The following is a 27,531-nucleotide window of genomic DNA, read 5'->3' as shown; positions in this document are numbered from 1 at the left end:
GTCAGGGAGAAGTGTACCATTTCACCACCAGGAAAAGCAAGATGTGAGAGAACAGGTAATGCCATGAAGCCATATGGCAAAATATAGGTTAATAGAAATGGGTTGAATTAAATTATAAGCTAGTTAATAATGAGCTTGAGTCATAAGCCATACAGTTTGTAATTAATATAAGCCTTGGTGTGTTTACTTGGGACCGAGCAGATGCAGGACTAGTGGGACATAGGAAAACTTCTGTCTATAGTTACTGATTATTGTCATCCTCTCTCAGGTGATGAGGTTATAGATATGCTTCATTAAGAAGCAATGATTATATCTTTAACTATTGTATAGACCTTTTAAATTACAAAAAAAGACCCACTCCATGTAAGTTTAGCAAGTGCTTGATAAAATTTGTTCTCTAAAAGATTTTAAAGGTGGAGATGATGGATAGTACCCTAAAATTTATTTTTCATGGGAAACTAAGATCATTGTGTTTTGAGGGAATTATTTTTGAAACAAGGACTTACTCCATTGCCTAGGCTGGTTTTGAATTAATGATCTCACACGGTCCTTTTCTTAGGCTCCTGAGAATCTCAAATCACAGGTAATCACCAGCGAGCCAATCTTTGAAGAAACATCTTGACTCTCTCTAATTTTACATTACAATCTCATATACAAAGGAAGAATATAGTTAACCAACAGGGGAAGCAATCAGGACTCCTTTTTTTTGCCATGCCTATGAAGAATTCTTATTGGATTTCATGATGCAACAAAAATCATGGCAAGAGTCTCATGACTCAACATAAGTGTCAATAGAGATTTTATCAAATTATTTTGTTCACAGAATCCAATTTTCAAAAAATGTTTAGGTGATCTTCTCCAATGTCTCGAGTCTCAATTCTTGAGGATTCCGTAGTGTTAAATCTATAATTCCTTGTTCTCTGCTTTCTATGCTCTCAATTATTTGTATACGCATTCTTTTCAGATGTATTAAACAAAACCAATCACACTCAGAAATGATGTAATCCTTCCCTCAAAATATGAAGATCTTCAACAAATATTTTTCTTAAGAGTAAAGAATAAATTCAGCAAGACAATTATGGATAATGAATTGATACAGAAATGCTAAGGAAGATTTTTGTTTAACTTCATCAGCGTATTTTTTTGTTTTGATGAAATTACCTAGCTCATTAAAATTTAACTCTTTTTTTATTGAAAGCCCAGGACTAAGCAAATACCATTTCCTTGTGCCTTTATTCACTCATCTGACAACAAATTAAGAACAAAAGGAACTTATTTAATTAATGACCCCCGCTAATCACTTCAGCAGAGCATATGAAGACACTTTTTAATTTTATTTCACTAACAAATTAAGTTTGTGTTATTCATAAATGTCACTCATATGCAAATTATGCATAAATATTTGGGGTGATCTATATTTTATCAGCTATAACAGAAAGCTTTCAAGTCAGTGTGGGTTTAAGCAAGTAATTAGTGCATAAGTTATTAAACACTTTAAACAAATGTGCTCTATCAAGCCCAAATTTAGAGAGTTCAAAGAAATTTCATAGCATTTTGATTGCACAGGTGTCTGAGCCACTAAGAATTTTTACATTCATAAAAGATAAAATGTTAGCTCACATACATTGTAATTCTTTTTGAAACACTAATGTCCTCACAATCAGTTTTTAAAACTACTACTCTAATCTCCATCTTTGCTGTCATTTTGATGTTTTAGCTTCTGAGTAAATCCAATAAACAGAGGAGCCAAAGGAAATCAACTTTGAACTATAAAGTACAAGCTAGGATTCTTTAGGCCTTCCCATTAAACCAGAGTTATATCTCTCAGAAGAACTTATAGGACACCAGGGAGAATTGGGGCTTAAAGAATATCAAAATCTCTCTATTTGACAATTTGACTTTTGAGTGCTTCTTTAAAAATAAAAAAGCATTCAATTCCGCAAAGAAAGTTATGATTTCCTATTTTTTTAACTTTCAAGAAATTGTGGAGTAGAAATAACTGAACAGTTAGGAGCACTTGCCACTCTTATGAGTAAAAACAGAGTTCAGAATCTAGTTCCTAATTCAGGCAGCTCATAATGTCCTGTAACTCAAGCTCTAAGGGACCCAACATCCTTTTCTAGCCTCTGTAGTCATCTATGCTCACAGGTATGCATACATTCAAACAGATACACACAAACACACAGATATGAGTATTCTTGGTTATGTTTTACTCTTTTGCCTCTTACTCTTTGTGGGCCCCCAACCCATCTCCCAAATAAATCACAAGGAGGCTCATTCTTTCTTATGAATGCAGTGACTTAGCTTAGCATGTTTCTAGCCAGCTTTTCTTAACCTCAATTATTCTATCTATCTTTTGCCTCTGGGCTTTTGTCTGTCTCTATTTCTGTATATCTTTCTTTACTTCTTTCTCTGTGGCTTGCTGTGTAGCTGGATGACTGGCCTCAAGAGTCTTCCTCTCCTCCTCTTTCTTGCTCCTGGAACCTTTCTTCCCAGATTTCTCCTCCTATTTATTCTCTCTAACTGCCAGCTCCACCTATCCTTTGTCCTGACTTGCTATTGGCTGATCAGTTCTTTATTAGACCAATTAGGTGTTTTAGATAGGCAAAGAAACCGTTTCACATAATTAAACAAATGCAACACACTTTTGCATCATTAAACAAATATTCCACATCATAGACAAATGTTACACATCTTCAATGAATATTCTACAACACATAATAATGAAAAAAAATAAAAAGAAATTGTCCATTTGTTAGGGGAATAGAGCATTGTTTCAATTCCTTTTCTATTGTTGTGATAAATCACAAGGAAACATAAAAGAAGGCATTATTTTTGGGCTTACACTTTCAGGAGTTTAGATTTCACAGTCATCACAGTGGGAGCATAGCAGCAGGCAGACAGGCATGGCACTCAAGCAGTAGCTGGAAGATCACATCTTGACACACAATCACAAGGACACCAGAGCTCAATGAAAATGGTACAAGTCTTTGAAAAGCTTGAAACCCACTTCCCAGTGACCAACCTACTCCAACAAGGCCATACCTAATCCTTCCCGAAGAATTCTATCAACAATGTACCAAGTAAGTATTCAAACATATGGCCTATGTGAGCAATATCATTCAAACCACCTCATTTATTCCCTGGCTACCATATGGCTGTGACCATATCCTAATGAAAAATTCTTTTAGTCTGACTTCAAAATTTCCTATGTTCCTTCCCAGGCTTAACACTGTTTTAATGAGACTCATGGAAGTTTCTCTTGTTTTTTCACACTATATGTTTTCACTTATTTATTTTTAAATATTTATTCATTATGTATATAGTAATCTGTCTACATGTATGCCTACATGCCAGAAGAGGGTCCCAGATCTCATTATGTATGGTGAGCCACTATGTGCCTGCTGGGAATTGAATTCAGAATGTCTGGAAGAGTAGCCAATGTTCATAACCTCTGAATCATCTTTCCAGCCCCAATTCAATTTCTTAATTGTTACTTTCTGTAAAATCAGAAAGCAAATTTTGTAATTCCAGCATGCAGTGCTACAGAATATATATTTCTGTTCCAAAGGGGAAGAATAGACATGTATTGAGTGAACACTGAACCAAACTGAGACCAAAACCCAGCAGGGCTAAGTCCAAATCCTACATCTCATGTCTGAAGTTTGGGGGCTTAGATGCTCCACACTTTTTCTCTTTTTTTTTATAGGTTCTACTCTTGGTCTGCAGGTCTCCTTGGCAGATGTCTCACGGCTTTGTCATCTCCAGCATTGTATGTTCTCCAATGAATTACAGGCTTTACCTTCAGGACTTCATGCATAGACGCTTGGATCCTCAATTCAGGGAATTTCCTGCCACACACTTTTCCTCAGTTAAGGCTCTCCTTAACCACGGAGGAATATTCTTCAACCCCTTTACTCACGTGTTTTTCACTGCTCTAAACCTAGAAAAGCATGAATGATGCTGCCAAGTTTGACTGCCTACTTGGGATAGAGTCTGACACCCTCCATCAATTATATTTCCAGAAGTTTTTTTTTTTGTTACTTTTTTCTATAAGTAAAACATTACTTAGGCCTTTTGTTTTTCACATGTTGAAATGTTAACTGGCTGGGGTTTTGCACTGAGGGAAACTATCATTTTACCTTATTTTGGAATGTGTGTGCTGTTCTTTAAACTTCTCATCTTATTCAACACAAAACTGGGCTCCAACATTAATTATCCTCATTTTATTTTACTGCTTAAACTCTATATGTTGTATTTCTTTTTATCACAGTTGTTATTTTTCATTATAGACCTGTATAAAAATTATTACTAATAACCATGGGACATAGTCAATATTTAGCTGCAATGAGATCTCCTCTGACAATGAGCGATAGAATTTAAGCAGGGTTGTCTACATGAGCATGTAGGAGGGGAGCTTGTTGGAAAGACAGGGTTCTATGGAAGAAGGCATGGGATGAGAAGGCAGTAGTGGTTAGAAAGGCTTGAAATCCATTGTATACATGTAAAAAGTTATCAAAGAATAAAAATCAGTTAAAATATGCCCTCAATTCAAAGATATTTTTAACAATCCAGATTATTCTAAAATGCAATTGTAAAATTTTAAAATATATTTTATTTTATTGAAGTGATTGATTTACTATGGAGTTTATTTAAATTATATCTTATCTTTGTGGACTGAAATTTAAATATCTTCTTGCTTAGAAATGTATTTTAATAGCTATATTTTAATAAAAGTTGTATGTGGTAAAGATATTTGTGTTCCTTTTCTGTACAAATTTAATTAAACTTTTCTAATTAATTTTGAGAAAGAAAGAAGCAAAATTTATGTATAATTATTCAAAATTTAGTACAATTATAAAACATTTTAGGATAATTTACAAAGATATCTCTTAGCAACCAAAATATTTGTAAATCAGATAAGCAACCCTAATAATTTTATTTTTAATCATCAGTCCTGTTTCAATTTTTTCAAACTCTATTTATCCAAGGAGCTCCCTGGCAGTGGGATCAGGATCCATCTCAGGGGCATGAGTAGGTTATTTGGAGCCCATTACCTATGGTGGGACACCTAAAACAGCCTTGGTGCAGAAGGGGGCTTGGACCTGCCTCAACTGAGTGTACCAGGCTCTGCTGACTACCTACAAGAAGCCTTGCCTTTGAGGAGGTGGGAATGGGAGGTAGGGGAGGGAAGGCTGGGAGATGATAGAAGGGAGGGGAGGGAATCTGAGGTTGGTATGTATAATGAATAGAAAATTTCTTAATTATAAAAAATATAAAAAAAATTCCATACGACTCTTTTTTGATTCATTGTGAACCTTAAAAAAGATTTCTTTCTTTTTCCTTCCTCTCTTCCTTCTCCTTCTCTTTTTCTCTTTCCTTCTTTCTTTCCTTCTTTCTTTCTTTCTTTCTTTCTTTCTTTCTTTCTTTCTTTCTTTCCTTCTTTCTGAGTGTTTGCCTACATGCATGCCTATGTACCACATCCATGTTATGTCCAGGGTGGCCAGAAGAGGACAATGGGTCCTCTGGGATTGGAATTATTGACAGCCATTACCTGTTATGTGGGTTCTGCTAACTGAACACAGGTCTTCTGCAAGAGCACCAAGTGCTCTTATTTGCTGAGCCATCTCCACAGCCACAATTCATTACAATTTTTACTACAACTAGTTTGTATATAAACTTGTTAACCTCAAGTTTCTGAATTTATGACGATAATCTTTACTATGACATCACTCTTTATTATAATACAAGCACCACAAAATGAACAATTGAATCTTCGCATGTGAATCATCTGAATTTACAGCATGAATTTCCAAAAGCAATCTGGTTCACAACTTGCATTTATAAATAACTAATGTTATGGCTATTAATTAATTTTGTATTTGGTACCCATGATGATATCATTTTTGAATTGGTATAATTTAAATATCCATTGAGCTGTTCTGATACTGGCAACATATTAATGATTATGCTTTGCTTCATATGTAAAACCACCTAAGAGGTCGAATTGGAGCAGTGATTCGATGGAATGTAGGCCATCCAGGGCAAGCAGCAAGCACACTTCCTGCAGTTGCTTCTGCTATATTATCATGTTCACACATCATCTTTAACAAATTTCAGTGATAAAGTGGAAGTTAAAATATTAGTAGATTTCATCTGTTAGTTTTCATGTGGCCAATGACAACATGGTACCTTCCCTGAGTATTATAGATTTCAGTAAACATTCTACATTGGTTATAAAGTCACCATTAATTTACAAGACCTACAATGTTAGTGAAAGTTTATTCTTGCAGTTTTGGTTTATAATTCATTCATATGAATAGTTTAAAGCAAATATTTTTTTAACCATTAGTAAATAATAAATGAGCAGTTTTAAATAATGCCTATAAGACAAATGATAAAATTACATTATGAGAGCTTTTGAATTCTTTTCTGTGTAAATTTTGTCAAAATGGTCAGTCTCTATTAACTGCATGTTTCCTAGATACACTGAATTTCAAATTATCCACATGACACATTGATCCCTTTTCCCCAAACTGGGAGTCTGACAGAACTTGACATCTCTCAGGCCATAGTACATGTCACAGCCCACTGACTCTTTTTACCAATCAGCATCAAATAATTTTCTCACTGCCACTCAAAATAAAAAGCCATTTACCATTAACAGTATCTGATTCAAAAGCACTTCACTTCATTAATACCCATTCTTCATGGGGTTTTTTTTGGTGAAATAGGTACAAGCCATTATTTCTGGGATAGTGAGGTAATGAGAAATGATTTATTCCTGGTTATGGTTTTAGGACTAATAACATGAGAAAACTTTATTTCTTTGCACACGCATTCAAGAAGCCAAAATACAGTAGCCATGGGAAATTTCCAGAAGGGAAATAATAAATTATGGATAATCTGGATTATTTAATGGATTATTTAGTAAAAACTTGTGGAATAATGCAGAATCGTTCAGTAAAATGACAATTAGATGAGACAACAGAACAAGAGACTGTCCCAAGACCCTCCCAGATATCAGGAAGTTCTTACTGGTCCTCCAGTAAATATGTCTGCTTGGCTATTTCCAGTACATCACTCAAGCACCGCAGAAGCATATCTGCCTAGACTCAGTCTGGAAATCAATCCAGAATTACAGAGTGGAGAAGTGGGAAAGATTATGTAGCTGTCCAACAACAATCATGAAGAGCAGATGGAACCTGTGTTATCTTTCCCATATCTGGCATCTGATGTTTTCCATTAGCATACAAAATTAACATAAATCTAGTCCCATTTTAACAATTGTAAAGTTGAAAAAAAACTTAAACTGTAATTATGCAGTATATTTATCAGACACATCTAGGTATCTAGGTAATATTACCATATATTGTTAATAATCAATGGATTTTATAAGTTTAATATTTTCATTTATAACATCAGTTGTAATTGGACTTAGTGCTAGCAATTTTGATATAAAAAAGAGAGAGCCTTGTAAGATACATGAAGCAGAGACAGTCAGACATGTTTTTGTGTTGGTGCATAATTTAAATATTGGAAAATAGGCCATTTGGATTTAACACTTTTTGTTTTTCTTATACAGTGAACTTACAGTAGTAGATTGATTATTTTTCTTTTTAACTGGTATACTTTAAGCTGTGAATTTAATTCCAGGGTAATAAATGCAGAATTGAAAAACATTTTTAGTATTTTGTTATCTGAGTTATAAAGCTGATATGATCAAAATCATTGCTTTGGAAAAACTCAAAAATTTAACCTATCTTCTCACAGCTTCTGGCTTGGGTACTGTCCCAAAAGCCATTCATCTATTTCTATATTGAAAAGATCTAAGATCACAGGGGTTTTATTGTGGTTAACTAAGTTATTTTGGTTTCATAAATTATGTGATGAATGCACATTATATTTCTCTTTAAATCAAATACTATATCCTTTTCTTGCCATATAGTAATTGCCAAAAATGCAGGCTGCAGTAACTGTTAAACAATGAATTGCATATGCATGTTGTTTCTGGGATGTATCAAGAAAAAGTTATTTATTAAAGGAAGATAAGTGAAAGTACTCAACAATAGCGGAACCCCATTAGGAAGTGTTTGTGGTTGTATTCAGAGTATCAGTAGAAAACTGATATAGAGAAATTTAGCAGCAGTGAGTCTTTATTAAAACATATGCATAGATGAGGCAAAGAAAAAAAAACAATCTATGAGTGTGATAGCATGAGACAACCAGTGTATTCATAATACTAATAAAGAACCAAGCCATTCACTTTAACAATCTTACACGGTATTTTACTACCTTTTTCATATTCCAGCACAGGATAGTCCAGAATATGTCATTTGACCTCTAAAGGAATTGTGCCAGCCACATACCCTAACTTAACCAATGAAATATCAGAAGTCCTGAGACTGAGTCTCTCTCTCTCTCTCTCTCTCTCTCTCTCTCTCTCTCTCTCTCTCTCTCTCCCTCTCCCTCTGTCTCTGTCTCTCTCAAGCAGTTTACCCTCCTTCCATATCTCTGAGCTCCCACACACCTTCCCTCTCCCCAGGATCCATTACCCCTCTGTCTCACTTAAAAAAAGAGTAGGCCTCCAGGAGATGACAGTCAAATAAGATAAAACAGGATACAATGAGAGAAGGAAAAAGCCTAGAGGCTGGACAAGGCAACCCAATAGGAGTGAAAGAATCTCAGGAGCAGAAAAGAAACAGAGATACACCCACTTCCATCGTTAGAAGTCTCACAAAACCACCAAGCTAAGAGCCATAAGCTTATATGCAGAAAACAAGGTGTAGGCCCACTCTGGCCCCATGCTTGCCACTTCAGTCTTGGTGAGCCCCTGTGTGCCCTGCTTAGTTGATTCAGTCCTCACGGCTACAACTTCTAGAGCTGGACCAGAACACAGCCACACCTGGCTTTACTACTCCCATGCCTTCGAGTTCCATTCCTACATGTGGTGGAAATCAAGTTATTAACATCACAGAGGACAAAGGAAATATATGGACAAAACAGAAGAGTACAAGGTAATTGTTTTGAAGAAAATATAATTTGAAAACAGAATCATCAAAATGATGCTACTGGAGTTGAGTAACAGTATCCTGTGAGTGTTTGTGAGATGTTCAGCAGCAACTCTGATTCTGATTCTAGCAACACTTCCTTTAATGAGGGTGCAACCAGTGTAGCAAGAAATACCTTCACACGCTGCTTGTAATCTTCTAGGAGCCAAAATTAGTGTTAAATGCACTATAGTGTCTGGAAAGAAAGTTTTGTTTATTTATGTATTTGTTTTGAAAAGTGAAAGTGAATAACAAAGGAAGACCTCAGCATGCTACTGACAGAAGAAAGACTTGGCAGATTGGTTGGAGACTAATTATTTATGCAAAAATAGTAAATGGGTCTTGATAGAGCAAAACCCAGCAATTTGCTTAGTCACCAAACTCAGGATTAAAGTCACAACCAAGTCTTTGTGTTGGAAAGAGGTAATGATTTCTGACCAGTCTTTTCCAAAGTGTGAATAATGTTCCAGTAAAGCAAGGCCTTAACAACAATTCCCTTGAGGAAATATCACTTACTACAATTTGTTGAGATATGCACAATGAAAAATTATGTTTTAAATATCATAAGCAATTATACAGAATGAAAACCTTTTTTTTTAATCTTGATATTTGACTTTTGACTGGTGGGAACCTTTACTATATGAAAAAATGGAAGAGTGCATTCATGCATACCTCTGCAAACTGACAATTCATTTCAGCTCATCTAGAATCAGAAAAATCATCCTGGATGCTTGTATATGAAGATAGGTAGGAATCTCTTTAATTTCCAGTCTCATGAAGGATGATAGATTCATTTTCTACTCTATACTTGCCCTATACTCTTTGTCCCCCTTATAGTCAAATATTAATCTGTTTAGACAGGGGTGGATCTGTCCTTATTGTTTCCCTTCAGTTTATCAGCTACAAACCCCAACCCATGTATTTTAAGGCATTAGCAGGAATACATAATCATATAAAGTCATTTCTTTAAAATAAGTATTTACGATTAAATATTATTTTTATTATAAAACTCATTTTATTGTTTTTTATTACAGAGACTTTATATGTTTTGAGCATCATTTCCCCTCCCTGAACTTCTCCTCTATTCACACCTACCAACTCACCTACTTTATTTTTTATGTCTCTAAGAAGCAATAGCAAAAGTGAACAAAAAAGGAAAACCAAAACAAACAAAACTTTTTTGTTTGTTTTGATTTTCCTCCCACCCCCACACACAAACATAAAGTTTGGATTATGTTGGCCAATTATTCCTGAACACAGAGATTGCCCTGAATATGGTTGATATACCCTGATGAAGCTTCATTGGAGAAAATTGACTTTCCCTTTGCTAACAGGTATCAGTTGCAAATAGCATCTTGGTTAAAGTTACTACATTTTGTCTATGTCCCCTTCCCAGTGGTGAGCCAACATCTGGCTTGAAGATGTACAGGTCTTCTTCATGGTGCCATAACCTCAGTGTTCATATGTGAACCAATCCCATTGTGAATAGAAGGATCAAATAGATAGCAGAATGGGAAATTTGTGTAAAAGAAGGAACATGTGGAAAGACAACTAACACTAAAGGAACAAATGTTTTTAAAACCACATGGAAACCTACTACTATAAAAGCTTCCTAAAATAAACGCATACTTAAAAAGAATTTTAAAAGAATTACCATATAATGGAGGATACAATGTCTCAACCAGACATATGGCATAACCAAGTAAAATCTCTTGTGTCAGGAATAGATTACATCTTGTAACGTCATTGGCCAAAGGGGTTCCAAAGAACATGCAGGATATTACCAAGGCAATTGGTTACTTTCCACAACATGATGGTAAGTTCCTATTGCTGAAAGCAACACCAACTTATGTCATCGAACAAGAGGAACTCAAGATAATGCCTAACTAGAACCTATGCCTTTACTGAATAGCATTCCTGGTACTGGAAGGTACTACCCTGAAACCTGCAACAGTCACCTAATTATGCAATAGTGGTACAAAATTTGTGGGGGTGACCAGCAACCTTTTGACAATGTGTAGAGCGTGAAGGACTTTGGAGCACTTAGTTTTTTGTTTTTGTTTTTTTTTTTCTTTTTCTTTTTGTTTTGTTTTGTTTTTGAGCTGAGGATCGAACCCAGGGCCTTGAGCTTGTTAGGCAAGCACTCTACCACTGAGCTAAATCCCCAACCCTGGAGCACTTAGTTTTAAATGGGATGAATTCATCAAAGTGCTCCCTTCAAGGTCACAGACTATGTAGAAGAGGAGATGGAAATAATCTAAAAGCCAGAACTGTTGGATGCCTCTAAGTATATAATTTTCTAACCAAAGTGGGTAAGCAGAAGAATGTTGTTCAATGCTTACCAGGCTGAAAGAGTCTAGTTGAATAACAATTAAAATTCAGTTTTAGTTAAAGAGAATTACATTACATGCACTTACTGATTCATTTAAGAGTATTATAGTTCTTTATATACTTTTATTTTCTTTTGTATTGCTGAAACATATTTTAATAATTTTCTAAGCTATCTTAGCTGTATTAAGGGAATGATATTTTATTCCAGCTCATGTCCATGAATCCAGGGTGCCAGGGAGAAAGAGAGACCTCAGAGATCTAAGGCTGTGGGATGAGTTAGTGAACCAAGGCTGGTGGAGGGACAGGAACAACAATTAGGAGAGATCCAATACAAATCCTGCAAGTCCTCAGAGAAGTCCAGACAAGGCTCACTCCTGCTTGAAGAAGGTACTAAGGTATAGTGCATTTCTTATTTCTATGTGTAGTTTTGTTTATAATTTATGTGGTTTTAGATTACTATTAGAAGGAGAACTCATGACAGTAAAACTTCCATTCCCAAGAAAAGACAATGATAATGTTTATATTAAACCTGGCTTTTGAAAAAGCAGAAACAAAATAATAAGAATGTACTGCAGCATGTGAATTAGTGTTGATAGTACAAAAGAATCAAGACAAAATGAATCTGAAACAATGAACTATTTTAAATTTAAAAAAAAAGAATAAAGAAATGATTAGATCTAGAAAAATTACCCAGAACATACACTTGGCAGTCCCAGACTATCATTTTAACAACAGATGAAAAGCTGACAAGAAGGTGTAACCCATCACAGGGAAAGCTAACTACTAGATGAAATTTGCCACTGTTTCAATAATCACAATCATTTGGAATGCACTTTGTATCAGTTTTATGTTCATTTTCAAAATAACTACATGAGGTATATATTAATGTCCTTATGTCAGAGCCTACATAACTAAAACAATATCAGAATCTTATCCAGATTGCTACATAACCTCAAAGTTTATGCTAGTATTCTATTTGTTTCCTAATACTGCTGATAAGCTTATCAAAAATTGATGTGGAAGGGTAAATAATGCTTTTTGAGGATTAGGCCACTGGTAGGTGACCCATATATTAGTGAATGGTACCACATCTATGCACACATGTGTAGTTCTAACTAGACTTTCTGGGTTTAAAAAATAGATATGAAGATGGCAGATGGCAAGTTGCTGGGATTATGGAGGAATTGGGGAGGATGGAGTAATCATTACCACATTTGATAGTATACGTATATAAACCTCTCAAGAATAAAGACAATTTAAAACAAAACAGAGTATGGGGGAGTTGTTTGTTTTCTAGATACTTAAAAGTAACTCAGAAGAAAAAAAGAGGCATATGTATTCATCATTTTTATCATATCAGTATCCAAATAAAAAGCTAAGCAAATCTCAGTCTCCTCTCTTCCTCTTCCTTTTCCTCCTCTTCCTCCCTTCATCCTCCTTTTCCTTCTTCTTCTTCTCCTTTTTCTGCCCTCCTTCCTTCCCTCCTTTTCTTTTCACAGCCCCCCAACGCCCTCATTCTCTACCCGTGGGAACTATTTCATGTATTTCATAATGAGATAGTAAGCTGCAAGATGATTTTCAGGGATTGCACTGCTTTTGAGTCATTCATGACCCAATCAGAACCCCCTTGCATGTACTCATGTAAGTAATTCAAAAATTTCACTGGCTTACTAAATGAGATTGGGAAGAATTATTTATTTATTACTCTATCTGGAGTGGATAGACATTTTGTCATACCTCCCTAAGAAAAGCCATAGAATAAATATAGATAGGAAAGAATAATTTAAGAAAAAATAAAAATTGCTGCTAAGTACCACACTGGAATATTACTCAGCTGTTAAAAATTAAATCTGCAGGTAAATGGATGGAACTAGGAAAAACATTATTCTAAGTGAGGTAACTCAGACACCAAATGACAAATATGGCATGTTTCCATCACATGTGGAGGCTAGCTGTTAGGTCTTTTGCAAGCAGCCGACAATCAATATAGAAATAGACATTAGGTGTATGGTAAGGGACTAACAGGGAAGGTTGGGTCACACTAGGAGGGGATATAAATAGCTCTGGATGGATGTGTGGAGGACTAGAACAGAGAGTCCAATGCAGGGGTGAGGGAAGGGCATTAGAGAAGGAATACAGGAAGGACAGCCCAAACTAAGGGACATTTGAAGGATTGTATGAAGCCAAATACAGTAGATACTTCCTACAATATATACATAAATGAATGTAGTCTAAATGAAAATGAACAAAAGCAGAAACAGAGCCTCAACTGGACAACTCTTATCACGAAATGAAACCTCCAATTCCAGGAAAGGGTTACATGCAATTGAGTTGTTGGCTGAGGGGTCCTATGCGAATCTCCAAACAACCCATGCTATTATCAAAACTATTGGTTTCTCTTTACAAACAGATGCTAAGGCCTCATTGCTGAAGACAGCACCTACATGATACATAGAACACAGAGAAATTGAGCTGGTGCCTACCTAGAGCCTTCACCCATAAAGACTAGTATTCGTTTCCAGAAAGCACTCTGCACACTACCAAAGGAGCAAGGAAAGCATCAAGGCAGCCACAAACTCTTCTGTCTTTAATGATGAACTGTCTGCAAGATGCATTAGTGCAACAGTGCCACACAGCTTGTGGGTACAAGCAACCAATATGCGATTATATTTAAGCCCAGTCCAGGAGATGGAACTGGTCTTGGTAGCCAAGAAACCGAGACTGGATAGGCAAGGGACCTATGAGAAAACAAACCAAATACTGCTGTTATATTAAAGGAACATAGTAATAAAAAGTTTACTAATAACATTCAGCTATATCCACTCACCAGTGTTTTACCCAGTCATCATGAGAGAAGTTTCTTCCAGCAGAAGATGTGAACAAGTACAGAGATCTAAACTGGACAGTTGCAAAGAGTGGGAGAAATTAGAACACTCAGTCCTACATGGGATGTTTCCATCAAATCCCACACCTCAGGGCTCAGGGAACTCTGACAAGGACAGTTTATTTTAAAGTTTGTCATCTCTTACTCGAACTCCATTAAGCAAATGCATGTGAAATCACCAAATCTTATTAGTTTGAGATGGAGCAAATTCAATTATCACAGATTGTTGCTACCAGTATATTAAATAAGTATAATAAAATTTAAATTGAATGCCTGACATATAGCAGATAATTAATACATAATCATTTGTTGGATTTTAATTCACAACTGCAAGGAATATACATTGGAAATGCAAATGATTTTATTTGGTAAGTCCCACTTTACCAGTGGTTCTAACTTGTCTAATGACCTAGAAGGAAACTCTTAATAATTTTTCTGCTCCATCCAGGTCCAAATAAAACTACAGACTTCTAACCAAAATAGATTAATAAGATTATCATTTCAGTATTTCGAAGGAAGACTTTGGATAAATAAATCCATTACCCCTGGGGCATTATAATGGAAGTTCACTTAATTTGAGTATTGTTTATTTTTCTAATACCCAATTGCAATAAGACTTGTTACATTTTTTTTCCATTTGGATTCTTCAATACCATCTCATCTTTACATAATCCCCCTTTATTGTATTTTTCTTAGTAAGTTTCAGCACTTAGCAGTCAAATTATTCCTGACTCAGGCAACTTGTGGTCTGAATATTAAATAAGGCCACTTAGACTTACAACAGCATTCCTTCTATACTTGACATTCTTTCCTAGGCTTTGAAATATGTGTTTGCTTCTGATGTCTTCTTGACTGTGAAGATGCCCAACATCTGATATTTAGGAAAATGGACACAGTTATACAAGTACGAAGTGAATGAATTCATTTCAGTTTGAAGAAGAGAAGTGTTGAAAATGGGAAATTGCTTCAACACCTGGTAACAGCTCAAATAACTGAGAAGTCTTTAGATGTTGGTTGGGACATTAAGGGCCAAACTTCCACATTCTGATTTGCAGACTCAAAATGCAGAAAGTGTGTACAAATGGCCAGTCATATATCCATTGTAAACAGCTCTTAGCTTCTTGAGTTTTAACTTGAAAAATTAGAGTTTGCTTTTTAGTTAGGTGAGTAAAAACTGAGCAAAATGTGATCACTGCTGAATCCAGGAAGTAATGCAGAAAAAGGAAAACAGACCAGGTGCTTAACCAGAATTTGTTTATGCATGCCATAAGGGTTCTGAAGAACAATATTAGAATATCCTCAGTATCAAATTACTTTGTATTGTGGACACTAAGTACTGAATTATCACAATAGATTTGGCAATTTTATAATCCTATTCTACTGCTTTTTACTTTCACACTCAAGAGAACATATTTCTCCATGCAGAGAAGCAGCTGTAAATTTAGGAATTAGAAACTCCAGCTGAGTTCAGTGCATCCCATTCCAGGAAGAAATATAAACTACATAAATAAATCAATTTAAATGACATCAGGAGTAAATCAAAACAATCAGAATAATTCAGAAAAACTTCGAAAGTGATCCCTCTTATAGAACTCTCTCATTATATCTTTTACACAACTTTGGTTCAGGAAATGACAGCCTTGTAGAAGACAGGAACATGTTCCTATCTCCAATTATGCTTCATCACACACTTATTTGCCCAGATATACAGAGAGTCCTTAATATAAATATAGTGTAGGAAACAAATATATATTAATTTTTTGATATTTACCCTTCCTATGCGTATTATTTTAAGATTTAAAACAAAGCCAGTTTTCTTAGAAACGTTTATCAACATAATAAAAATGAAAAATCATTTTTATTTCTTTATAATATTTAGTGTCTTGTTAAAGCACTAATATAAATTATTGAATTTACTCTGAAGTCTCTCAATGTCTCATCAGAGTGTGCTACAATAGGATAACCAATCATAAAAAGAGAAAATATTAATTTGGTTAATCTTGAAACCAAAGCTTGTTTTCTATTTTCAAGTAATGTGTCTTATTGTTGTTTTTGTTATTATAGACTGGATTATTTGAATTTTAGATTGAAAATATATCTGGATAAGGAGAGGAAGATAAAAGAAAAAGAAGAGAAAAGGAGAGGTAGGAGAGGGTGAGGTGATAATAAAAAAAAACTGAGATTCTTCATGAAAGGCATATGCTTTGAGACCAACTCTATATCACATTAGTTGTCACAAATGTGGTAAATAGCTTAATGTTTTTAATGTCACTAATATCAACCATATAATCCTTTCTGAAGACTGGTATTGTTCCTATCCAACAAAAATACTGATCTTAAAAATGAAAATTTCTTTCTTCATCTTTCAGTTATGTTATTGTTCATAGACATATTTAAACAGAATATTTTGTCACATCTTTATCCCAATCACATGCTTTCAAAATACATGGATTGACAGGCCTGAAAACCAGTGTGTAGAACATAACTGGATTCCAATTCACAGAGATCAGCTCCCTCTGTCTCTATTATCCTGGGATTAAAGACATGTTCCAGCAATTAAGTTCTTTACATAGTATTTTCATCAGTTTAATTAATCATTTGAAGGTATAATTCTAAAGTCAATTAAGAAATTTCTGGGCTTATATACCTGTATATAGATAGCTCTGCTCTGGTCTTGTGTTTTCTCTATATGATTATATACTTAAATTTGTACACATACTCACATGTACATTCTCAGGAAACTGAACTAATTATAGAAATGATGTTTGTGCATTATAGTTTATATTAAATGCCACTGTAAAAGGAATTGCTGAACGGTCTTATTAATAAAAAACCTGGAGCCAGACATTGGGTAAAAACTGACAGATCAAGGAAGCAGAAAGAAGCCAGCCACATTGTTACTGCTAGAAATCCTCAGCCAAAAGAGGGAGCCACTTCCTCTATATTCATGCCTGTATCTTTTCTATGCCTTGTCATCTCACTTCCTCTCTCTACCTAGTTACATCACTTCCTCTTTCTACTCAGCTCTGTCACTTTCTGTCTGTTTATACAGCCCTCCAGACCTCAATGGTTAACTAGTGCTGGGAAATAAATGCATGTGCCAGCATGCCTGGCTCTGTTTCCAGTGTGGCCTTGAACACACAGACCTCTGGTTAAATCTCTACCTCCCTAATGCTAGGATTAAAGGCCTGTGCTACCATTGCCTGACCTCTTTGTTTACAATAGTGGCTGGTGGTAAGATTTTTTGCACCCTGATTGGCCTCTCCACCCACACAACAATCCAAGTCAGACCAAATTAGAAAAAGGCCTAGTTAATGGGTGGTGATTCCCTGGCCCTACAGAGAAGAGACAGGGACAAGAGACCAGAAGAACCACATGTGTTTTCTGGGATGCAGCTTATATCCCCTATGGGAGTGGTCTTGAGCATCTCTGGGGGATGGGCTGTGTTTGGCAGGCTTTGAAGGGGCAGGTTTAGGGAAAGAGATGGGGGAGGGAGTTGAGATGAATCTTCCACCAGAACAGTTGGCTTATTCATCTGATCCTCAGATAAGCTTTATTGGGATACCCAAATAAAATATTACCACATGCCACCAATGGCCCCTGTGTTGAAAGTTTGGAATCCAGTCCATAGCACTCTGGAAAAGTGATAGAACTTTTATTAAGTAAAAACTGGTGTAAGTAAGATAGGTATGAGAGCATTCCCTTGTAAAAGATGTTGACATCTTATTACTCTCTTATTTTTCCTTCCCAGAAACCTTGTGTTGAATAGAATTCCTGTACTATACACTTCTACAGTGTTGTACTGTGTCATTTTAGGCCCCAAGGGGAAAGTGACCATGGACTGAAATCTCTTAAAATCTGATCTTAAGAAGTTATTTTACTCATGAATTTATAATATCTATTAGTTTAATCATAGTAATAGACAGAAGAATATTGCTGTCTGGTTTCTTCCAAAGTGTTGATTACATTATAAGCCTAGGATAAGTTTCTAAAAGTATGGGAGTACTGTGTCATTTTGGAAGTTCACACTGTCTGCTCATACCCACTGTCTCAGTTACATTTCTACTGCTGTGATATATCATCATAACCAAGTAATTTGTTGTTTGAATCTTAAATGGTTTTTTAATAAAAAACCCAGAGCCAGATATTAAGGTGAAAGCTGAAAGATCAGAGAAGCAGAACAGCCAGCCATCCTACCTCTATGAAATCCTCATCCTAAAGAGAGTGAGTTCCTATTTCCTCACAATTTATATATCTTTCTCTGCCCTGCCATATTGTTCCCTGGGGTTAAAGGTATGTGTGCTTCTCAAGCAAAGGCATGAGATCTCAAGTGCTGGGATTAAAGGTGTGTGCCACCACTGTGTGACCTCTATGTTTAACCTAGTGGCTAACTCTGTCCTCTGATCCTAAGGCAAATTTAGTAGTGTCCACAATACATTACCACAACAAATCATAAAAGAAAATATTTAATTCCACTTATGGTCTCAGAGGTTAGCATCCCTGATAATGAGTTGATGAAACATTTTGGAATTCACATGCTGCTCCACAACCAAGAAGCAGAGAATAAATACTAGAAATAATGGAAGTCATTTTAAACCCCAAAGGTCATCCCAGCAGCACATCTTCTTCAACAGGCTTCAGTTTCTAATCCTTCCCAAACAGTTCTACTAACTCAGTACCAAATATTAAAGCACATGAGTCTATGGAGGCCATTCTCATTTAAGGCACTATGGTCATTGAAGAAGAGATAATTATGTTTAAGAATTATTTAAACAAGTTGTCTGTAAATTGTAGTGCTTATAAAATAAGACATCTTTTCAATAACTTTATAATTATTTATAATTAAATTAATAGCATTTAATACAGAAAATATGAACTTAAGTTCTCTGTGATAAGATCTATGTAGACTATGGGTTTTTCTCTCATAGCACATAAGACTATTGTTTGGTTATGTTCATGAAGAATCACTAGCAAGGAGATCCTAGTAGAACATTTAGTGCATTTATTCCATAAAAAAATAAGTGTAGTTTAAAAATTGGGTAGAGAGCAAACTTCATGGAAAAAAAAATTAAACTATAGTAAATAAAAATTTAGTCTTCAGTTGGAGATTCAATGGAACAGTTTATTGAGGTTACTGCTAGCAGAAGTCATTTTCTGAATTTGTCTTCCCTAAATTAGCAATGTAGCATTTTCATATTGTTAGACATTTAGAAATCTTGGAAGGCTTATTTCAAATTATTAAGTGTCAGAAAAGTGTCCATGACCAACATGAGAAAACAGTCTCGTCATGCTTTTCAATGCTCAAAACATATTCAAATGTAAAAATCCAATAATTTAATTGCAATAACAAACTCAGTGATGTGTGTTTATCTTGCTTTTACACACAGGGATTTACTAGAAATCACCTTATGGAAAAGTGGTTCTATGTGCTAAAGTCTGACTCAATGGAGCACTACACATAAAAGTTATTAAAATCAAATGGTTCTTTTAAACTTTAAATTTAAAACCAGAGAGCTAGATAATCCAAAAAAAATGATAATGGAAGTGCCCTTCTCTGAATAGTCCAACTAGTGAATTTTAAGGAAAATATTAAATGATAGGGCCTTTCCTCCAGACAAAAAGAAATACTACATTTTGGTGTGGGCTGTTATATTTGATTCTGTGCATTGAACTACATAAGTACAATAATTGTTGAAATTTTATTGTGAAGACATACAGTTAAATTCTAAAAAAACCTTGGTATTTTATAGTAGTACCACTAGCAAAGTCAATTGTGATAATAAATAATTTCCAATAACATTTCTTAAGTGTAAATGAGTTTTACACAATAATGGATAAGGACATTGTAAAAAGTACCTTTCATATTAAACATATTCCCTAAGGATTTGTACATTTCAGGTATTCCGTATTTTTTTTTGCAATGTCATCATTTGTCAGTAAACAATGAACACAGAATGAAATGTATTTTTAATGTTGTTTCATGTATGAAATCAAAATTTTACATACAAACATAATACATTTTAATTTTTGGAAAGGGCTTGGGATATTTTAAAGCTATAATACTTTATGCTACTAGATATACTAATAGTAAATAGCCTTATAAATATATTCTGAAAACAAAGCTTTGAAATGAGAACATAACACAGACACACCAATAGTATGTTAAAAGAAATCACCAGGTAATTTGGTCTCAAAGAAGTAATGCAATCAAAGAATGCAATAAAGCCCTGGGAAATATAGTAAATGCAGTGTTTCAAATATTGTGACTTATTTCTATTATTGTATACAATAGAGGGTACAGAAGCAAATATAAACCCTACTGTTCCTGTAATTTTAACATAAATATAGGATCTTATAAAATAAGAAGTTTGCTTTCATGAAAAGAATCATTTGAAAATTGTATTAATACCAAAGTAAATTCTAAATGGAGGCAAATTATTGATGTAAAAACTGTAGAAACCTCAAAATAGATATGATTTTATATTCAAAGCATGATAGTAGATGTGATTTCTCTTTGATAGATTTATGAAAAACATCACAGAGGGACCTATAAATTGTTAGATACACAGACTACTTGGATCTGTGTATTAAAAGCACCTCAAGAAGGAAAACAATAAAATCACAAAATAAACAAAATAGAACTATTTTTAAAATCATTGTCATAACATAAGAATACTTAAAAAAATGTTTTAGTTGACATGAGTTAGTACTCCAAATGTTATTTGGTTAGGGTTTTTAGATGTAATTTAATTAAAGAGTAGATAAATGTCTGAAAATATATGTTAACTGTATCACAATGCATATTTGCAAATGCAAAGAATAATATCACTTATAAAAGATTAGACATAATCAGTTTCAATCTTTTTTAGATAAAGAGTCACTGAAACAGACTACATTGAAATATGTGTGTGTGTGTGTGTGTGTGTGTGTGTGTGTGTGTGTGTGTGTGTAGCATTGAGTGAGTACAAGACGTCAGGGACACTACTGAGATTTTAATGTCAGTAGTATACATGTCAAAGATGCACCTAACAGTAGTATCTGGTGATATGAATGGATTTAGCTGGCTTCACTGTTCAGGTACATCACTTGAACCATCCTTGCTTAATCAACAGAGGTGTCTTAGGTTTTATGATGCCCACATTGCCTGTAAGCTGTTGAGCTGTCCCTCTCTTGATGATACACCTCAACTTGTTAAATTTTGGTAACAATTCTGTCTTTCTTGTGGTCTCTGGATTAGCAGGCTATCCTTTTCTGATTAAGTTTGCTGTTTATAATATGGTCTATAAAGTTGTTATGGTATTGTAAAGCCACTGGACAAAAATATTGTCCAGACTGTAATCATCATAAGTTAGCCTAGAAAATTCATGAGAGTAGAATGGAAGTCTGAATTTTATTTGAAGTATCTGCCCTCAGCTTGTTTATTTTAATCAACTAATAGAAGACTGGCCCACAACTAGTGACTTAATTTCTATGTAAATATCCTAGTGAGATAGGGATTATTGCTATCAATGCATGGAAAAGCATGAAGGAAAAGAAATAATTTATGTGTGTCTGTGATAATTTGATGCTGTGTGTGGGGAATTGTGGGGTTGAGTGTAAGAAAGAGAAAGAGAATAAAGGCTTTTTTCATTTTTTTGAGAAAAAGTCTCACTAGATAACCTTTAGTACCCTGGGCTCTTCTTCCTTCAAAGTGCTAGGATTAAAGGCATGTACCACTGTGCCATACCAAACATTTTACTCTTAAAGGATGCAAATGAAACATAGCAAACCAACCACTAAAATGCACTAATCTATTATTATAAAGATAAGATCATAGGAAGCAATTTAAGACTGTTTTCCATTAGCAGAATAACAGTATTATGTTATTTCCTCAGGACTATTTACTAGTCAATCTTGGGTTTTTGTTCAAGTGAGCAGTGTCAGATGTGAATTATAAATTCTGCACTGGGCTTTAAAGCCAATTAGAAATGTACTGGTTATTCCATAACACTTGTGCCATTTTTTGCATCAGCAGGCTTATCTTTCTGGACCAGTTGTCAATTGTAACTTAGAGGATTCAGAACTATATAAGATTATTGAATACTTTTCCCTAGTACCATGTATAGAACCTTTCAGCATTATGAAAGTGAGCCCATACAAATGAAGCTTCCAAGTCCACATCATTTAAATTTCTCCATGCTTTGTAATGCAGGTATGTGGCATCTTCGGCACCAGGATGTTGTCAGCAAATTCTGGAGAGTAATCAAAAGCAATGCCACTACCCTATAACATCTAGGGGGTGTCTATTGGGTTTAACTGATCAACAACTCAATATGTAACCCATATCTTGCACTTGATCTTTATTATGAAAGCCTATGGTATCTGGAAGAAATATTGTTCCCCGCTTATAGGGTAACTATATTTTTTCAATATATGCAATATGTGCATATACAAATATATGGGTATATACTTTAGAAAGTTTACATCTATAAATTAGTGAAAATCAACCCTTACCTGAGAAGCTCGTTTTGCAATAAATGATGATTAATATATAGTAGAGACTCAATAACTGGTCAGCATGTTTAGAATAAGAGACTGCACAGTGATCAGCTCTAACTAGCTTATTTATATCACACCTATTCTGCCAAAGACTCACAGAATATTGTGGAAGAGAAGGTGGAAAGATTGTACAAGTAAGAAGTGTATGTCTATAGCAAAACATTTTTTGCTGAGCATGACAAGGTCATTACACAAACAAACTCACAGTGGCTGGGACTGCATGCACCAGATAAAACATCCGAACTTCTAGCTGACTCTCCATGGGAGGCCTTGCCTTGGAAGAGGTGAAAATAGGGAGTGGGTTTGGGGGAAAGCTGGCGGGTTGGAGGAGGGAGCATAAGGGGATCTGTGGTTGTTATGTAAAATGAATAGAAAATTTCTTAATAATTAAAAAAAGTGAAAAAACTGGAGTCAGTCATTAGTTAGAAAAGTATTAATATACATATTGCAAGGCTCAAAGACAGTGGAAGAATGAATGTCGCCTGTGGGAAAACAAGGTCCCCACCTTGGCTGTTGCCCATTACCTATGGTGGGACACTTTGCTCAGTCTAGATGTAGTGGGGAGGGTCTTGGTGCTCCTCAATGGACTGTACCAGGCTTTGCTGACTCCCCATGGGAGGATGGGAATGGGGAGAGGGAGAAGGAATGAGAGAGCAATCTGTGCTTGGTACATAAAATGAATAAAAAATTTTCTCAAAAAAAAGTTCAGATTGTAGGCAAACCTGTAGGCCATTTTCTTAACTAATAACTGATGGGGGAGTGCCCAGTCCATTGTGGGTGGGGACACTCCTGGGCAGGTGGACCTAGGTCTATAAAAAAGTTCTGTATGTAGCAAGCCAGTAAGAACCTTTCCTCCATGGCCTATGCATTAGGCCCTCCCTCCAGAATCAGCCTTGCTTGAGTTTCTGCCCTGACTTCTTTTGGTAATGAATAGTGAATTGGAAGTAAAAGCCAAATAAACACTTTCTTCCCCCCTCCCCCCAAAAAAGAAGATGGAATACCCATCCTATCTGAAGTCATAGGATAGGAATGGCTACAGAAAACACATGTGTATACCCATCTTGGTACCACCAAATTGAATGAACTATCTCAAAGAGATTTCTTTAACCCACAACTAAATAAAATGGCTCAAGATATTTATTTTTCAGGATAATAACTGAGGGGATAAAACCTTGGAGAGATATGGGAAATGGACTTCACAGAAATGAAAGACAGACAATATAGTTGCTACTACTTATTAGCCTTCATAAATCCTTTCTCAGACTGGGTAGAGGCTTTTCCTATCAGGACTGAAGCAGCTCAAACTATAGTTAAAATACTGTTAAGTGACTTGATCCACTGACTTGACATCCCTATTAGACTGGGGTTTCACAATGAACCAGCTTTTAGAGCCCAGATATCAAAATTAATAGCCAAATCATTAAACTTTGATTGGAAATTATATTATGTTTTCTGTCCTCAAAGTTCAGGAAAGATAGAAATAATGAATAAGAAATTAAAGGAAACTTTGAAACAATTAATGTCACATGCTGGCAACAACTGGGAAATTCTCCCTCCCTTCACCCTACTCTGGGCATGATGTCCTCCTTATATTACAGTCCTTATTCCCTACAAAATTATTTTGGGGAGACCTCCTCCCTTGATACCCAAATTATGAGAGCAACACATTGCTACGATGCCTATTCAAGTCCTTCTCCTATTCCTTCAGGCTCTGCAACATATGCCAAAGCATATTTATATGTTTGTTAAGAGATAACCACTCTGAGAAGCCGGTGATCACATCTGACACCTTTCTAGATTCAGAGCCTGGTGGTTGGGTTTGGGTTCAAAGTCATTATGCCCCCAAACTTGAAGCGAGGTTGATCAGACCCTATTTCATCATTCTCACCCCCATCAGCAATCAAGATTATGGGACTAAATCATTGGATCTGAGGTTCTGAACTGAACAGGGCCCGCTGAACCACGTACACTCACAATGGAAGGTGAAACATAACCACAACCCATTTAAAGCCAGACTGATAAAGGACATCCTCTGGGTCCTGATTTTCTGCTTAACTCTGCCTTGGTCTGGAGGAAACCATGCCCAGGTTCAACATACCTGGGCCCTGATTAGTACCCTAAACTAGGTACTAATAATTACTCTCACTTTGAATTACATATTTTTTGGTATAATTATTAAGTTTGGAGTTGGAGAAGGCCCTCCTTTATATGGCTGTGGAGATCAAGACTCAGAGAATCTCTTAGCTTACCTCCAGATATATGCTTGCCCCTCAGTAAAGGAATCAGACTGTGAAGGTGATTAATAATAATACTGTGCATATGAGGCTGTGAAACCCTGGCCCCTTGCATAAACAAAGACATTTTTATTGAATTTCAGATAATAACAGGTAAAACTGAAGGGTTAGGATACAAGAACTCTGTTCAGGTTACCGTCAAAATTGCATAAGTAATTTTGGAAAAACATGAAGACTTTGTCTTTGTGCCCTAAGAAGAGATTATGTGATTCTTTTCATCATCCAGATGTTTATAACTTCCACTACCAAGCCCTTAGATCCTACATGCCCTACTAAAGTGTGAAACCCATTTCCAACAAAGGACAATAATTCAAACACTTAAAAAGTAGAACCACACTTACATAACTGCTGGCATCCCTGTTATTCCATTTCTGACTCCAATATATTTGGTTTCTATAAGTCTTTGCTTTGTATCTATGAGTTCTTTAATTCCACCATTCCCAACTTGATTACTGACTGTTGTTTATGCTTAGATCCTCAGCTTCCCTACTGTATAGGAATTGCAGCCTAAATACAATTTGGGAATAAAGAGCCCTCCATTAGAAACTAATTGTAAAAGAGATGGGAACCTCAACTTATATTTCAATGTACCTGGAGTCATGGACCCATTCTTACCTTGGAAAGAATAGATAGTAAGGTTTTCTGCCTATTTGCTAGGTCTTATGACATATCAAAATCCAAGTATAAACAATATTACAATGGGACCCTCCATTTAGAAATGCTCACTACATGATTGCTCTCTTATTATCTAGTATCAACCAAGGGAACTTGGCTTGCATGTACTTCAGGTCTAAGTCTTTGAAGTAACCCCGTCAATATTACCAAGACCTCTAACTTCTACATTTTAGTTCATCTGATTCCTCAAGTGTATTACTATTCTGGAGAAGGAGACTGAGAACAATTAGGACTTTTACAGTGAACTCATACAAACAGAGGAGCTCAGGAGCTGATACCCCTGATAGAAGGATTGGGGATAGCAGGATCAGTAGAATTGGGAACCACCACACTTGTCATTAGTGATCAAATCTTTAAGCTCCTGAGCCAACAGATTGTACAAGACCTATCTGAACTGGAAACATCCATCCTGATTTCATCTTTGGACTCCTTGGTCATATTGCAGAACTGAAAGGGTCTTATCCCTCCTCTTCACATAACAGGGCATGTTCGGTCTGGCACTCAGAGAACAAAGTTGTTTTTATGCTAAGCACTCAGAAGTAGTCAAAGAAAGTATGAGTCTACTTAAACAAAGAATCAAGAAAAGAGAAGAGTTAAGTTCAAACATTCTAAACTGCTGTGGGTCCCTATTCTCCTGGTGCCCATGGTTAACAACTCTTCACTGTGCCTTGGTAGGTCCCTTATTATTTTCCTTGGTTTCACTTGCAGTCCATGCCCTCTGAATGAAATTATAAAATTTGTAAATCAGTGACTCAATACCACTAAACTGATGGTCCTGAGGAGCCATTATGAACACTTGGGACCAATTCCCCTTAGAAATGATGATCTATAATGATTTAGTGATCTTCCTAATGGGAATAAAAAATATTAAGGGACAGATGACTCCATTTCTCCTTTTTCAGTTAAGCATAATGTTAGAATTTGATGTATTTCTATATTGTTACTTACGATTTTTTCTCTCTAATCATGTCCTCTGCTTCAGACCAGCCTGTTTTTATTTTGTTTGTTCGTTTTTGTTTTGTTTTTTGATTTGCTCTTCTACAATCCTGTGATTCACCCCTCATAAATTCTCTCCATTGTTTCATGGTGTGTTCTAATATAGGGCTGGCCATAAACTCACATCATGCTAATTACTAATTCTGAAATTCTGCTTTTGTAAAAACTTGCATGCGTAGTATAAAAAGACTCCCTTGCTTTTGGTCAGTGCTGCCACATTCTCGTGCTGCTACATTCTCGTGCTGCTACATTCTCGTACTTCAGAGGAGACTGCAAGTTTGGTCCAGCAGTCAAATAAATTGTTGGACCTTACATTTGGTGTTTGCTCCTGGTTTTTGACAACATAACACTCTGAAACCATAACACAGCTCCATTTAAGTGTTTTCTTGTAAAAGTGTTGCTGTAGTCATGTGTCTCTTCAAAACAATAGAAACCCTGACTAATACTGAAGAAGAGGGACTTATGAAATATCTCCATTAATTGAGAATGCATTAACAATTGATGGCTGTTGTGAGAAGAAATTGTTTTTTTTCAGGACTGTGGTCCCTGAAAGAGTACAGCAATTGTAAATTTTATAACATTTATATCTTAACTATGTTTCAATTATGCCAATAAAATACATTTTCAAGACTCGCTGAAAATCAAGAGAATACACATTAAAACTAATGTGAAATACATTTCACACACATTAAGTTGAAGTATTTGAGTAACTGACAAGAAAAAAGTGCTGTTCAGGATGTAGGGAAATAACATCTTGTATGTT

This window comes from Onychomys torridus, chromosome 3 (genome assembly GCF_903995425.1).
Source record: "Onychomys torridus chromosome 3, mOncTor1.1, whole genome shotgun sequence".
Classification (NCBI taxonomy): domain Eukaryota; kingdom Metazoa; phylum Chordata; class Mammalia; order Rodentia; family Cricetidae; genus Onychomys; species Onychomys torridus.
This window is presented reverse-complemented; position numbering follows the sequence as displayed.